We start from the raw sequence: 15,810 nt of genomic DNA, 5'->3' as shown, positions 1-15,810 counted from the left end.
TCTGAATGTTAGTCATTGCTATAGCACCTTCCCAATGTTTTCCATGTCCACACAACAGCACCTTACATGGAGCTGCATTATGTGTTACTGCCTAATATTTTCTTCCAGTTGACTAGATTTTTATTTAAAGACATTGATTTAAAAATCACCATTTCAAATGAAAAATCAGAATAATTTGCTTTAATTAAAAAAATATATATCTAAAAAACAAAATAATGTTAAGTTCTGGACGAATACTATTACATGATGAGTGTTCTCATCCAAAACTCTTTGTTAAAAGGGGAGATTAGCAAATGTTGTGGTTGTTAAAGACATGTTACTCCCAAGCTGAGACTTTCTTCTTGATTTAATCAGACACACCGAAGCAGAAGCAGAAGGGAGTGACTTTCTCACTTTGCAATTTAATGTTATTTAACACTGAGTCAGCTCACCCTTAAATCATCTCACACGTCAACGGGGCGCATCTCCTGCCATCTCTAGGCAGGGTGCAGTGATAAGGGGCAGAGCGTGGAAATTGCCAAAGGGAGGCGCCAGAACATTTAGGCCATTGGAGTTTCAGGGAAGGTTTTATGGAGGTGGGACTTGAATTCTGAAATATACACAGGAGAGCAGAGGCCATTTCAGTCATGGGAAACATAACAATAAGGAGGCGAAAGTAAACAGCGGAGATATAGGATGGTATAGACCAGCTAGGCTAGAGGGCAGAGGTTGGACACAAGCTCAGAAAGGGTCCTATCCCTTCCCCCGCACCATGGATCTTCCCCAACTCTACCCTTTGTGGGCAGTGGCTTTGCTTTGCCACTACCTCTTATATCTTGTGTCTTTAGCCTGTCCTTGCCCCTGGGATGGGAGCCATGCATGGCCAGTTGTGAATTATTGTGCAGCAGCGATTGTTTCCCATTGACTTGCTATGAGACTGGGTGGGTCTAGGTGTCCTGCTGGGTACTCCACTGGCTTCTATGCCAGTGCTTAGCTGACTCCACCAGTTGGGTTGGCACAGCAGGTCCCAAACTGTTGTGAATCAGATGCCATGCTTTTTGCCATTGCCATGTTTGACATATACAACTCCTTAATAATTACTCAATAATGAAAGCAACTCATGTTTAAAGGTGTAAATAAATTGACTTTAAAAAGACATTTCATATTACTATCATAAATGCAAATCCAGCATCAGTTGCTGTAAACATGAGACAATACCTTAAAATAAATGCATAACTGTCAAAATAATGCTTTCCAAGTACCATATAAAATACCTGCTGATATTTTACCTCACTGCAAGAAAACACTAGGCTAGAGAAATGAAGCAGGCCCATTTTTGGTAGAAAGGGGAAAATCTTAGAGCCTCAGAGCTGGCTGGAGCCCCAGTAAATATCTAGGTCACGGATTGCAAGCTGTTTTTCCCCACCAATAATGCCCTTTGTCATCCTCTCTCTCTCTTTCTCTCTGTCTCTTTTTTTTTTCCCTGGGAACGATGCATAAAGTAGCAAAACGTAGGGCTGAACCTTTTCATGGGCTCTCTGTTTCTCTGGAGAAACCCAAAGAAACCCATTCTGCAAACCTCGACCTTCATCCCTTCCTCCCTCTTGGGCCATGCTTGCCCCCGTACACAGAGAAGTAGCATCAGTGCCTTCCACCACCCACATGAGCAGCTAGGCGGAGACAGAAGCAAGTCAATGGCTGAGGAGTGGAGGATGGGCTGGGAGAGTTCACTTAGCTTTGTGACACCAGTGCACCCCCACATTGGATAGCACCCAAGGCCCTCATCAAACGTTGAGTGCCATGCTTGTTGAAGGCTGCAAATAATACCCCACGAGCCGCCAACTTCCTTTCTGAGGCACATCTGCCTGGACCTCTGTTCTGTTTGGTGCCAAGGCACTAGGGAGGCTTTAAAGAGCAGACCGTTGCCTTTCTCTACATGTGCCTTCAGGCCTGTCTTACCCTCCCCATGGTCTCCCTCATACTCCTTTCCTGAATATCATTTCTTTCCCTTTCTCCTGCACACAAAAGCTCAACACGGAGTTCATTCTGTGAGCCTAACCTTTTGCTTCCCGCACTTGGCTGGCTCAAATGCCACTTGCAAAAATGGTAATCTCAGCGGGGCTGAGATCAGTTCCTGCTGCCCCTTTCCAAATTTTTGTTTCGTTGCAGAGCTCTAAACCAGTGTCTCCTTCTGTGCTTGGGAGTAAGAACAGCTTCAGACCATTGAAAATCTACTGGATTGGCTGATACTCAGTGACTGGATGGAGATTTCAGAGGCAAACCTAGGCTTCTCCAGAGGAAAGTAAGACTTCAATCCCAGTCCTGCCACTTCCTATGAAACTACTTGTAATCTTGGGTTTCTCTTCATTATAAAGATAAGAAACGATCTGAATTTCCAAGCTCGTAGTATTGTGGTGAGGACCAATCAGGGAACGCACATGAGAGTGCCTTGTAAACCTGCCCTGCTGCAGCAATGAGGGCATGGCTTCTGCCAGGCACCTGTAAGCCCTTCCTAAGGGAGTTGAGCAGTTCCCTTAGGGAAAATGTCTTAAATGTTGACTGAATTCTCCACTCTCCCCAGATCTCCAAACGCCAGTAACTGATTTTGTGGAGGTGGTAGGTAAAGAAATGTTTATGCAAATTGGGCCCTGATTAGATGCAAAAAAAAAAATGTTGACTGCTTTTCGAGGGTGTTCATTGTTATCTGAGAGTTTTGTTTGCACATGAGATGCATACAATGTGATTCACATCATTGGCCTCACCCTGTCTTATTTGCCTTAACGTAATTGTCTGTTCAGATCCACTGATGGTGAAAATTACATTTGTCCTTATCAGTGGAGATATTCTAAAAATGAGAAGTTCAAAGAAGGCAGAAGCTTTAATGCAGAGAAAATGTGTTTATTTTCTTAGCTCCTTTGAAATAGTTTTATCCCCGGGAATGGGGTAATTTCTTTGCAGAACAACAAAATGGATGGCTCATGGTAACCCTCATCAGGGAAGGTGCTAAAAAAAAAAGTGGCCTGATTCAGAACATCTCCGTCAGTTCAACAGTGTGCGCTTGGGTAACCTTGGAAGATTTGGAGATTTTCTGAGAAATCCACAATGTGTGCTTGAATGCAAAGATCATTCCAAGCTCTTCCTATACTGAAATGCTCATGCTAGGAATTGTCCCTCAGCTGGGGAGAATATATGGGAAGACAGAGTTTAGATGTGGAGGAAAAGAGTGAAGTTTTCACCTAGTGGAACAGATTCTTTTTTTTGGTCAAAGTTTATTATTGAAACTCCCTATCTATAGGATTTTTTCAGGTTGGAGTGCAGTGGCACCATCATGGCTCACTGTAGCCTCAATCTCCTGGGCTCAAGTGATCCTCCCACCTCAGCCTCCCAAGTAGCTGGACTACAGGGATGTGCCACCATACCCAGCTCATTAAACAATTTTTTTTTGTAGATACAGGATCTCACTATGTTGACCAGGCTTGTCTCGAACTCCTGGGCTCAAGTGATCCTCCTGCCTTAGCTTCCCAATGTGCTGGGATGACAGGCATGAGCCACCATACCCAGCCTCGGATTTATAAGATTTTTGTATTTTTTTCTGTCCAGTACAAAACGTTTGGTTACATGCTCCCTTTCAACCTTATTTACCTTCTTGAGGCTGTAGCTTTATGTGGAGTCTTCAGCTATCAGATAAGTAGAGGTTTCTCAGACTACAGAAAATAAAAATAATAGCTAGCATTCTTTGGGTGTCCATACGCCAGACACTGTTAAACGCCCAACACATATCATGCCGTTTAATCCTCAAAACATCCCTCTGAGCTGGGCTCTATTGCTATTATCCCCCGTTTTTGAGTGTGTCTTACGGCTGAGTGCAGTGGGAATCTTCATGAACCCCCCCTCGGTTCAACCATTCTTGCCTACCTCTCGATACTGGACTAACCCTCTGTATTCTTTAGTAGAGACGGGGTTTCACCGTGGTCTCGATCTCCTGACCTCGTGATCCGCCCGCCTCGGCCTCCCAAAGTGCTGGGATTACAAGCGTGAGCCACCGCGCCCGGCCTATCCCCCGTGTTTTGAAGAGGGTAAATAACTTTACCCCAGGTGACACAGCTGGTGATTGGGGAGCTGGGACTTGAGCCCAGGTGTGTCCCCACCTCTATGGCAGTGATCTAATTAACAACGAGGCCAGAACTTCCTGAGCATATGGTGTGGATCAGGCTCACCCAGGAAAGGTTTTGGAAATGCAGCAGGTCCTTAAATAGTGTCATTTTGTTCAATGCCATTTTGTTATAATGTTGATGAGGAAAATAAATTGATTCCCGTCAGGGGCCACTGTTTGTGTGGGGTCTGCAAGTTCTTCCAATACCTGTGTGATTTTTTCTGGATACTCTGGTTTCCTTCCACATCCCAGTTGTGCATGGGAGGCTCACTGGTGCATCTCCTTGTCCCACTTGGAGTGAGTGCGGGTGTGTGTGCTTTGCCATGGGATGGCATCTTAGCCAGGTCAGTTCCTTCCTTGTGCTCTGAGCTGCTGGGATGGGCTCCTGAAATCCTTAACTGGAATAGTTGGGTAAATAATTATCTTACTTGTTTTTAGTTAATCTTTCTTAATGTATGGATAGTTCACATTTATTTCAGTGTTTAATGTTAGAAGTGCTTTGGTTTTTTTCTAGAGGTTTGGTGATGTTTCTGTGACCAGAAACATAAGAGCTTAACTCTTATTTCTATCAATTAGCCTATGGTAAAATTGGTTTCGTTATACATTGTTTTGCTTAAAGTTGCAGCATCCAAGAACATATTGGCAACGTGAAGTGAGGATTTGCTGTACGGTGAAATAATGATGAAGTGTTCCTGGAGGCGAAGCCTGGGAGTGTGTGCTCTGAGATGGTCCTGCCCAGCTTTGGTTAAGACCATGCCCCGAGCCATGCAGGCTGGCATTCCATAAACTTGCCTGGCTCCCAGAATAACCCAGAGGCATTTGCCCTAATACATAATACGTAGGTTCCTGGGCTCCACTTCAGAGCTCCTGAGTGAGAAAAACCCCAAAAGCAACCGGTACATTTATTTGAATAAAGCACTTGTTTAAGGCACTTACCCGAGGACCATTCATCCAAAGGTGCTCAGCACAAATGTACTGAATAAACTAGACCATTCATATGGAAGGTCACTTTTGAATTTGTTGTGGAAAATGCTTTGGACTAAGACCTGGCTTCCCCTTCTGTTCTGCCCTAATCCTCTGAGCAGCCTCTGGCAAGTCACTTCCTCTCTTTGGACCTCAATTTTCCCACTGGTAAAATGAGAATGGCTGAGGTGACCCTTTCTGGCTCTCATGCCTTTGAATAGCATAAATATTTATTGAGTGCACCTTTATAAGAAACATCCAAACACAGGACTGCAGGCTTTGATTTGGATATCCCAGCACTAATGTTTAAGGCAAAACACCTTAATTTGCTGTGAAACAGTGAATCTTTGTGGACAGGAGTCCTTTTTGTGTAATGATTGATAAAGCAGACATCTCCTCCTTCTGGGTAAACATTGAAGGCATTACCTAACCACTTCATCCTGTGTGATCCCAAGACGCAATTGTTCCCCTCCACATGGGAGAGGCCAAAAAGACAGACAAGGCAAGTAATAAACATGCCTTAACTTGAAGAGTCCTTCAGTTTCCCAACTCCTTCCATACCTGTGGCCTCATCTGACTTCAACACACATCTGTAAGGTGGGCAGGTCAGGAGCGTTACCCTCATCTGGTCAAGGAGGCTCCCCAGCTCTTTCAAGTCAAGCTGGAGCTGCATTCTCAACTTCTCCAATGTGGGTGCCTGTTCCCCTGAAGAAGGTGTTTGTGAATGAGAGAAGGGAACTTGTTGGTTCACCCTCAACACCTAGAACCATGCCCGGTATTCAGCACTAGTAATTACCTGCTGAATGAATGAATGAGTCTGGTCCTCATTCCCTGATTATGACCTCTCAGGAAATTTAAAGAGGTGCAAGGTGGTCTGTGGGTGTTTAGAGAATCACTTTTATTGCCACAGTCATTTTTATTGTTCTCATGTCTACCGTTAAACTCCACATTTTAGGATGCTGTTGAAAGGCTGTTGAGAACAGAATTTCCTAGTGTGAAAGCTATTAGAGAAATGGGATCAAATGGCTGCTATTCACCCTTGAGAAATTTCTATCTCTGTATGGTAGGTGGGAAAAGAGGGGGAAAACATTGTCTCTCTAGAAGCCCTGATCTAAGGAGCCACCTCTGATAAGGCTCACCTGAAAGAGATGGAACCATCGTAAAACTATCAGGTGGATCATTAGAAAGATGACAGCTGGGAGACCCTAGTATCACAAACTAGCTGTGATGCCTTCAGCAAAGTCCTTCACCTTGAATTCTACCTCTCGGGTGGGACAACTCTGAGATGTGTTCTATGCAGTAACCTCACTCAGAAAATGAGTTCTTCCCTGGGATGTGATGAAGGGCTTGTGAGGTGGCAGCTGGAAGGCCCTTTCAAGAAAGGAACAAGTGCATTACCAACACTGAGCAATGGCATCAGGATCTCTTATATCAGAAGCTACAAACTGGGACCAGCACATGAGCTTGTGTAGCCTGCAGTGTTTTAAAAATTTTCAATTTGCTACCAAGACATTTGAAAATCTAGAGATTTCTAATACAATTTAGATTTGTAGTTTCTCTTGAATACTGGGTCCACATTCTTGCATGGCCAACAATTTGTCGAAGCCAAGTAGCTTCTTCAGCTTTTCACTGACACAGGGGCTATCACCTTTCTCCCAGTAAAGAAACAGTTTTCTGCACCTGTGGCAGGCACTGTTGGTGCCTAGCCCTCCTCCCCTGGCACCTCCAATCCCCATGCACACCAGCCAGGTGGCTTCTCACTGCAATTCCCTCTACTGCTTTCCCTGGGGGTTTCTTTGGCCACCTGAGTATTCTCAGCCTACCCACAGGATGGACCAGAAATGTCACTGAGCTGCCCCTGGGAGCAAGTCTCAAGACATGATGGATGGGAGGTGGTGAAGAAGTACCTGGACTCTGAGGCACACTCTACATTGTCCCCTGGAGGTCCTGAGCAGGGTTGAACCCTAAATGCCTCCAGCAAGAGCCTACCCACGAACATGCTGTGTTGGCTTCCCTTTCTTCCTGGTTTCCTGGAATCACCTACCAAATAAGCAACTTGCACTTAAATAGTTGCCTCAGGGTTTGCTTCTGGGGGCCCCAACCTAAGACAGTATGCTGGACTCCTTTCAAAAAGGAAAATCAAAGAAAGACCTTGCAGCTGACCTTGCCCTGCCTAGCATTTTCTATTCCAGTGCCCTATGAGATGACATTTCAGCTGATACTTGAGACGACAGGTGACAAACCACTCTTTCCAGTGCAGAACTGGCCTTGGGCATCACTGAACAGCATGTGGCTTGTCTTCAGGGTTCTTGTACCTTAAAATGATCTCTCTTAATTCCCGGGTTCTCAGAAGGCAGTCACATCTGGACAGCATTCCTTGACTACCCGTCAATCTCCCATCATGTCGTTGCCGGCTGTGAGGAGGAAAGTGACCTCCTAAACAAATCCATGCACGTGTGAATGACAGCTGCTGGTTTGAATCTGTTTCTTCTCCCACCACTTCCTCTTCTGATCAAAGAGCCCACCTTTTCATTTGGAGGAACCATTTCTCAACTGGCCTCATTCTGTGAGGTTTAGAGTTAGGAATTGAACTTAGCTCTGTCTAGCGCCAAAGCTACTCCAAAAGTGTTCTTAACCACTACTGTGGGGTGGCTGACAGTACAGGCTCTGGAGTGAGATCTGCCACAGTTCAAATCTCAGCCATACCTCATACTAGCTATGAGGCTGGGGTAAATGCCGTTCACCTTTCTAGCCTTAATTCCTTTATCTCTCTCATGAGCTTATTGTCAGAATTTAAAAGATATCATAACCAGAAAGCACTTAGTATAGTTCTTGGCTCATTAAAGTGCTCAACAAATAATAACTATTAATGTTTAAATTATGAAGACTCTAGTTGGCTGAAGAAAAGTGATAGGAAAGCTGGAGCCTCTGGTCCTTACAATGGGAGCTTCTAGAGAACTCAGACTTTGGTTATTTCTCTCCTGTCCCTGAGTCCTACCCACATTGTAAGAGTGAGTGAGTGAGTGACGATGGTGTGTTTGTAGAATTCACAAACCCATTGAATATGCTTCCTGAAGTTTAGCTAAGTGAGCTCCCTGCCGGGAACTTATGTGTGGCCAGCCAGGAATCATGGCATCAAATAATATTTAATTTCACTTCTTCCTAAATATTACTGAATTCCATTCCCAGTAACTTTTCCTTTTGAAGTTCTCTTTTTGAGGCAGTTCAAGTGAAAAAAGAAATAACCTAGAAGCAAGTAAAACAACCTTATTCAACAACAACAAAAATCCTTCAGGTAAGTGCAAGGAACTGGGCCCTTTTGTGGTTTTTTTGGTGTAAATTATTTAATATACTGATTATCCAACATGTCCTTTATTATTTTAGAGACTGCTTCTTCCATCCCCTAGGGAGAGTGTTTTTAGCTCCATGGAGCATGAATTTTTTCACTTATCTAGTGATTATTAGGTATAAAAATCCTTTTTGGTAAAAGGTTCCACTTTTAATGGTCTCTTCAGTGAGCAGTTTTCTGTAAATATTGTATAAGTCTATTCCGGGAAAAAGAATGCCCTCGCCTCTGGATTCTTCATAACTCCACTCTGATGGGGGCAACTGCTGAGTCCCAGCTTGTGGATCCGCCAGGCTGATGTGGACTCTAGTTCTGGAATCCTCTTCTGTTTGTACTTCCTTTTTCCTTTTTCTTTTTTTGCTTTGATGGCATTTGTATTTCTACATGGCCCTGGAGCCAGACTGTGAGTGACACTTGGTAGCTGTGTGACCTTAAACAAGCTATTTAACTTATCTCATGCTCATTTTCCTTATCTATAATCTGAAGATAATATCAGCATCTACTTTTTAAGGCTTCAGTACATATTAAATAAATATCACAGCACTTACTGTGTGCTGGGCACTGCCCTGTACTGCCCAGCACATGGCTAGTACTTCATATATCAGCTAATCATCATCATTGTCATCATCGTGGTCATCATTGTCATTGTCATCATCATTAATGTCATCATCATCGCCATTGTCATCATCATCATTGTTGTTGTCAGCATAATCATCAAGGTCATCATCATCATCAAGGTCATCATCATCATGCAAGTGGTTTCTTTACTTTCAACATACACAGGCTGCCAAGGGGACAGCCCTAAATATAATTGCCCTCATATAGAATCTCTCTCTGACAACCCAAGGCCCAGCAGGCTGACTTCATTAGTCTGCTCACCTATAGAAGGGGTAATAACAGTATTTACTTCACAGTGTTGTGAGGATTAGATGAGTTAATGAATGTAAGGTGATTAACACAGTGCCTCACACGTAATGGGTATTCGATAAACAATAACTATAAGTCTTGTTGGAGTTCTTGCTTTCAGCTTAGCTCTTTGAGGGCTAAATATGCAAAGCAAAAACCCAATAAATTTATTTTCTCATTCTTAAAGAAATATTGAGTGCCTTCTGTGTGCCTGGCACTGTTGTAGCCTCAGGCAAAGATAAAGTAGTCATAGTGAGTATGACTAACAAGTGACAAGGTTCTCACCCCACTTACTCTCATGGGAGATGACTGACAACTACTTATGTTGTATAATAATAAATGCTAATGGAAAAAAATAAAGCATGGCAAGGGAATAGAGAATAAAGAGAGTCAGAATAGGAGATGGGGTTGTTAAAATAGACAGAATGGGCATGGTGGCTTATGCTTATAATCCCAACACTTTGAGAGGCCAAGATGGGAGGATTGCTTGAGTCTAGGAGTTCGAGACCAGCCTGGGCAATATAGTGAGATCCCCATCTCTACAAAAAATTTTAAAAAAAATAGCCAGGGACGGTGACATGTGCCTGTGTAGTCCCAACTACTCAGGAGATAGAGGTAGGAGAATTTGTTGAGCCCAGGAGGTGGAGGTTGCAAGTGAGCCATGATTGCGCCATTGCACTCCACCCTAGGAAACATAGCAAGACCTTGTCTCAAAAAACAGAAAAGAAAACTCATTAGCAAACTCCCTGAACCACTTGTTGGCCAGGACATTCACCTTTAGAGGCCATAACACTTCCCAATCGAGCTTCCCATGTAGTTCAGAGAGTAGACAACTGCAGTCTCTAAACTACTGATATGGCACATCAGCTAATTAAATTACTGCACATTGCTGGTTGCAAGGCTAAAGCCAGTGGAGAGATTTGTTATTATCCTCTTGAAGAAAAATCGATGGGCAAAATATTATTAGATTTGATTTTTCTAAAAAGCTGGGAGTAAAGTTATTTAATTAAGATTGTGTCAAAGCTTGGCTCTGGTTTCCCCTTTGGCCCTTTTCTTTTCATTTCAACTATGAAAGGGTTCCTTTTAGAAAAATGTGAAGAAACTAGCTTATCTCCATTATTGCCAAAGTACAAGTTGTATTTCGTCAACTTACTCCCAATCCATATTTTAAGTTGCTATCAGGGCTCTTTGTGCAGGAAAAATCTAATCCAATACAACTCATACTAAAGTGTGGTTGAGCTTCATTTCATGCCGAGAATCCCAAGGAGGGACTATAGTCTGGGTAGAGACTTTGGCTATAGCTCTCCGTTTATTCATTCAACCCACTCATTCATTATGAATTAATACAGCTCCTCACTTGTGCAAGATACTGTGTTAGCAGCAGAGCATACAATTGAAGAAAAGACAAAATTTTGATGTTTCTTCCTCAAAGCCCTTGAACAAAAAATGGGAGACTATCTGTAACACAGAAATGACTTGATGCCACCAAATTTTATTTGTTTCTCCCTAGGAATGGCCCCTCTTTCCCACTTGTTTAAAAGTAATCTGTCCTTTAAACTCTTGCTTGGTTGAGGTCTCTTCCATGAGGCCTTTCCTGAATACTCCATTTCTTACTTGAAATTCCCTACCCCCATATTTTTCCAACTGAGTTTCCTTTGAACAATCAATACCATATAATTTTTAATCAAATGTGTATTGTTATTTCTATTTTGTCTTATTTCCAAATTAGATTGCAACTTTTTTGAGGGCATGGACAACATCTTCCCCTTCTTTGCCTCAAAACATCTACCTCGTTTAAAAGAATCCATTATATGAGAAAGATACTTGCACATACATGTTTATAGCAGCAAAATTTGCAATTGCAAAAACGTGGAACTAACCCAAATGCCCATCAATTAATGAGAAAGAAACTGTGATATATATATATATATATATGAATATATATACATATATATGAATATATACATATATATATGATTGATGGAATACTACTCAGCCATAAAAAGGAATGAATTAATGGCATTCACAGTGACCTGGATGAGACTGGAGACTATTATTCTAAGTGAAGTAACTCAGGAATGGAAAACCAAACTTATATATTCTCACTAATAAGTGGAAACTAAGCCATGAGGATGCAAAGGCATAAGAATGACACGGTGGACTTTGGGGACTCAGGGAGAAAGGGTGGGAAGAGGATGAGGGATAAAAGACTACAAATAGGGTGCAGTATATACTACTCGGGGGATTGGTGCACCAAAATCTCACAAATCCCCACTAAAGAACTTACTCATGTAACCAAACACCACATGTTCCCCAATAACCTATGGAAATAAAAAAAATATAAAAAACAAAAAACAAAAACAAAAATCCATCTACTTCCTTGATTTCTTGCATAGAACAGGCACCCATTTAATTGGAAACGAGCACATTTGTTGCTGATGTTCCTCAATGATTTGGTTTGACTCCAAGAGACTATTCACATCCACCGTCCATTCATCCATCTATCCACCATTCATCTTAACCATTTCTTCATTCACCCACCATTCATCCCTCTGTTCACCATCCAGCCAGCCATCTATCACCCATTCATCTATCCCTCTACTATCCATTCATTCCTTCATTCACCCAGTAAAAGTTCAATTGTGGGAAAACCTATAGTTTTTAAATCCTTTTATTTTATGACTGATATTAATTGCTATATCCAAAATGCCAAGACAGAATCAGCACAGAAAGTGAGTGTTAGAAATGGAATCAGATGGAGATGACCGGCCTTGGGATCTGCCATTTCCTCCCACCCAGATGCCCTTTAGTTCTTAGAAGCCAAAGACAGTCATCTTAGATGCTTTCGGGCAACAGAATTCGTGCAGCCTTTGGAACTAAGAATTACTAGTCTCTACTTTCTAATGGTTTAGTAGTCAATGGACATATATAATTTAAGCCATTTAATTTGCTTTCACGTGTCATGTTTTAGAAGCAAACAATTTGTGCTAATACAATTGTTATATTAAAAAATCATACTAATTTAAGCTTTCTAAGAATACAAATGTACAGCTCATAACTGTTCTGTTACCATTAGTCACACAGAAAAGAACATGACACAAGGTAGGTATTTTGTCTCTCAGAAAGAAAAACAGCTTGAAAGAACAAAAGCTTGCATATCAATTCCCTGCCAGCCAAATGGAGTGAGTCCTGTAAAGCATCCAAGATAAAAGGAAGATGGGAGAGAAGGAGACAGAGACAGAGGAGGTGGGAAGGTGAGAGAAAGGGGAAGGAGTGAAGGAGAAGGCTTTCTGAATGGTGAGGGAAACAGAAGGGAAGAAAAAGAGAAAGAAACCTCCGAGGAGGAGAGAGAGTGCTGTGATCTCATGAGGGAGACCTGATCTGCTGGCTGGGAGGAAGAAACCCATTGAGCTGAGCCAGCTCCTTTTGGCTGCCTTGCCTTCTCTGCATCATCATTCAATTCACACCTGGGCCTCTTGGCTGGTGGGCTCTCTTTCACTGCCTTCCCCATAAAACCATCTAATCCTCTTTCTCCCTCTCTGAGACTCTTTCCCCGGAATCAAGCTTGCAATCCTCTGCTGCCTCACAAAACACAAGTCCTGCCGCATCCAAACACAATTAATTGACTTAATGCTTTTATCCACGGCCAAGCAGGTCTGGATAATAAAAGAGCCATAAATAAGCAACGTGGCTATCAAATGCACAGAAAATAGGACCATTGGCATTTACTGGTAGAAGCTGTTGGCTTGAATTGCATCAACAATGACTCCAGATCTTCCTTCTAAAATAAAATAAGAAAATGATCCATTTGTTATTTGGGAAGAGAATTCTATTCATATATTTATTTGGGAGGAAAAAGAAGATGTTTGTGGTTTAAGACCAGAAGCCAGAAAGAAAAAAAAACCCCGGTTTTATTCTTGAAAGATCTGATTACCAGCCTTTGCAATGTTTCAGGAAAATATTTCAGGACACACTGATAATTTGCATGAGTTTGAGAGGTGTTTTTGCAGCTTTTCCAAAACAGAAAAGAAATAAAAAGAGAGAATGGTTTGTTATTCCAAGAGGTAGAAATGCAAAAGAAGTCAGAATATCTTGAAAAAGAAGAAAATGTTTTGGCTTTCTGGCTTATTGCTGTGTAATTATTTTAAAATATTTCAAAGACTACTCTGCTAAATTTTCTTTTCCTATAGCAGCTTGAGGTAAACACGTGAAAGTGATTGTTCTGACTCTTGTTCCCCAATTCATGTTTATTTATTTATTTTACTAAATATAACTGTATTTAGAGAAAACCCAGGATTCTCTTTGAAGTTCCAGCCAGAATCTTAAAGCCTCTGAAAAGGCATCAAGGGAAAAACAAAAACAGAAACAAAATTCAGCCTTGGTGATGGCCATACCCAAAATGATGCCTACCTTCTCTCTTCCCAAAAAAAAACAGTTTATTTGGATAAAGCTCTCAAGCTATTTCTTTCTTGTTCTAGTGAGAACCTTTAGCTAGTCCTCCTTAAACTCCCTTTCTCCTAAGCCAAATGGATAGACACCTATAAAGAGTAGAGTCAAATAGCAACAACTCTGGAACTGAGACAGGAATCCTAGATCTGATTTGCTGTGTGATCTTGGATAAGATAGTTAACCTCTCTGTGCCACAGTTTCCTCAACTACAAAATAAGGATTATAAATCTACATACTCCGTAGAGCTCACTGAGTGTTCACAAAAAACCCACCTACTTACAAAAAGTCACTTATTAGTTATGTACCTGGCACATAACTAATACTCGATAAATGCTAACAATTATTGGTTTCCTATATGCAGCCTCCTACCTCTAAATGTAATACCTCTTCTAGGATACAGATTTTGTAGTAAACTCTGTAAATTTCCTATCTCCAAAGTTGTTTATATTTTTAAATTATTCACACTAGGAATATTTTCTTTATTTTCACATCACAATTTTTTTTTGCAGCCATTGCTTAAGTGAGAACCAATTTATTCTTGATCATCTTTTTTGATGTGATGCTTATCAGTAGTCCCTGAAGAAATCTAATTTTAAAAAAAGCTTCAACATCTATAGCTGTCTATGTTGGATTTATTTGCATTAGCTATTTAGATGAGTCTTTCTAGCTTGGCATTTGTCACCTTTTGTTTAACTATTTTTCATCCCAGGAGATCAACATCTTTGCATCCTTCTATCGGTACTTTGAATCTTGTTTTTCACTTGAATGCCCACCCCACGGTCAGCGATGAGATATTGATTTCTTCTTCTTGTCATTTAACATTCTCATGGAGACCCTGGCAGACCAATTTACAAATGATCGCTAAAGTGCTTTGGCAAATTGTGGTGTTTTTGACAGAGAAAGAAAAATACAGACTACGAAAATTTTGCACCTTTCAATGGGGTTCACTTAATGCCATGCAGCCTTTCTCCTCATGAGCATTTTCAGTCACCACTAAAGATCCTGTTTGGCTTCTTTGATCCTGTGATGCACAGGGCTCCCTCCTTCAGGCAGGATGTCTCATCTCTGGACTTTGTGGACTGGGGTTGATTCTTTCATGCCCAGGGGGCCTCACCTCCGGGCCTGCTCCTTTCTTAGAGGTTAGTCTTTGCCTGAGCAGGCACACTTGTTCTGAAAACACCACCATGGGGTTAATTTGCAGATCCTCAACCCACCGGGCAGACTCCACTTTCTGACCCCATCTGTCAGGCTCTGAAATTCATGGTCCTTCCCAGGGCAGAAGCCACGAGCCACAGAGCAAAGCTGCCATCACTTTGTATATTTCAGGGTTATTTATTAGGCCTTGGCTTGGAAGTCTAGCCAGGAGGTTTTCACTCAGGGTCTGTTTGCCTTATGCAGTCTGTCTCTGAAGTGCAATTTGGAGATATAGAGACGTCAGGGTAATTTTCCGTCCTCTGGTGACAGTGTTATTATCGAGAAGGAAGGATGAGGGCCGCTTGCTGTGCTAATGACTGATTCTCATTTCATAGGCTCCAGGAGACCTAGGCTGTAAACGACTGCACATAGCCAGGTTCCCCCAGAGCCTCACCTGGAGTTCCTCGCCCTGGGGAAGTGATGTTAATGGTGTTCTTTGCAAATCCCTCTCCCACCCACTTTCCTGGCAGGATTATAGAATCCCTGTGTCTAGACACCCTGGGAGCTCTGAGGATTTCCTGAGCCTGTTTTCACTAGCTCATTGTGATATCTCCTATGGAGGCTGAGTCAACACCCAGTATTGTGAGTGTTGGAGGCATAAAGGAATGTCAAGATCATAACCTAAAAGCCCCTGCCTCCCACCCGCAACCCCCTCCCTGACCCTGTGACCCATCAGGCTAGCCTTCTGCACCCTTTGATTCTGGGCTTTTCAGAGCCCCAAGAAAGCTCTGAACCTAGAATGCTGCTCCTTTCCCCCTCTTCATCTCCTCAATGTCCACCCATCCTCTGTCACCAGTCATCAGAGAAGCCTCTGTGCCTC

At 42.2% G+C, this 15,810-nt stretch overlaps 1 long non-coding RNA gene across 1 annotated transcript in view; it reads right to left on the bottom strand.

Annotated features, from left to right (window-relative positions):
* LOC116470419 (uncharacterized) overlaps positions 1-15,417 on the bottom strand; it is a 39,068-nt gene extending 23,651 nt beyond the window's left edge. Inside the window, exon 1 of the long non-coding RNA XR_004248606.1 lies at positions 14,728-15,417. This is a non-coding gene — a long non-coding RNA (uncharacterized LOC116470419). The remainder of the gene's footprint in view (positions 1-14,727) is intronic.
* Positions 15,418-15,810: the final 393 nt, after the last annotated feature.

Source organism: Hylobates moloch, unplaced genomic scaffold (genome assembly GCF_009828535.3).
Source record: "Hylobates moloch isolate HMO894 unplaced genomic scaffold, HMol_V3 SCAFFOLD_6, whole genome shotgun sequence".
NCBI lineage: Eukaryota > Metazoa > Chordata > Mammalia > Primates > Hylobatidae > Hylobates > Hylobates moloch.
Note: the sequence above shows the minus strand (reverse complement) of the source record. Positions and strands in the feature narration are given on the sequence as shown.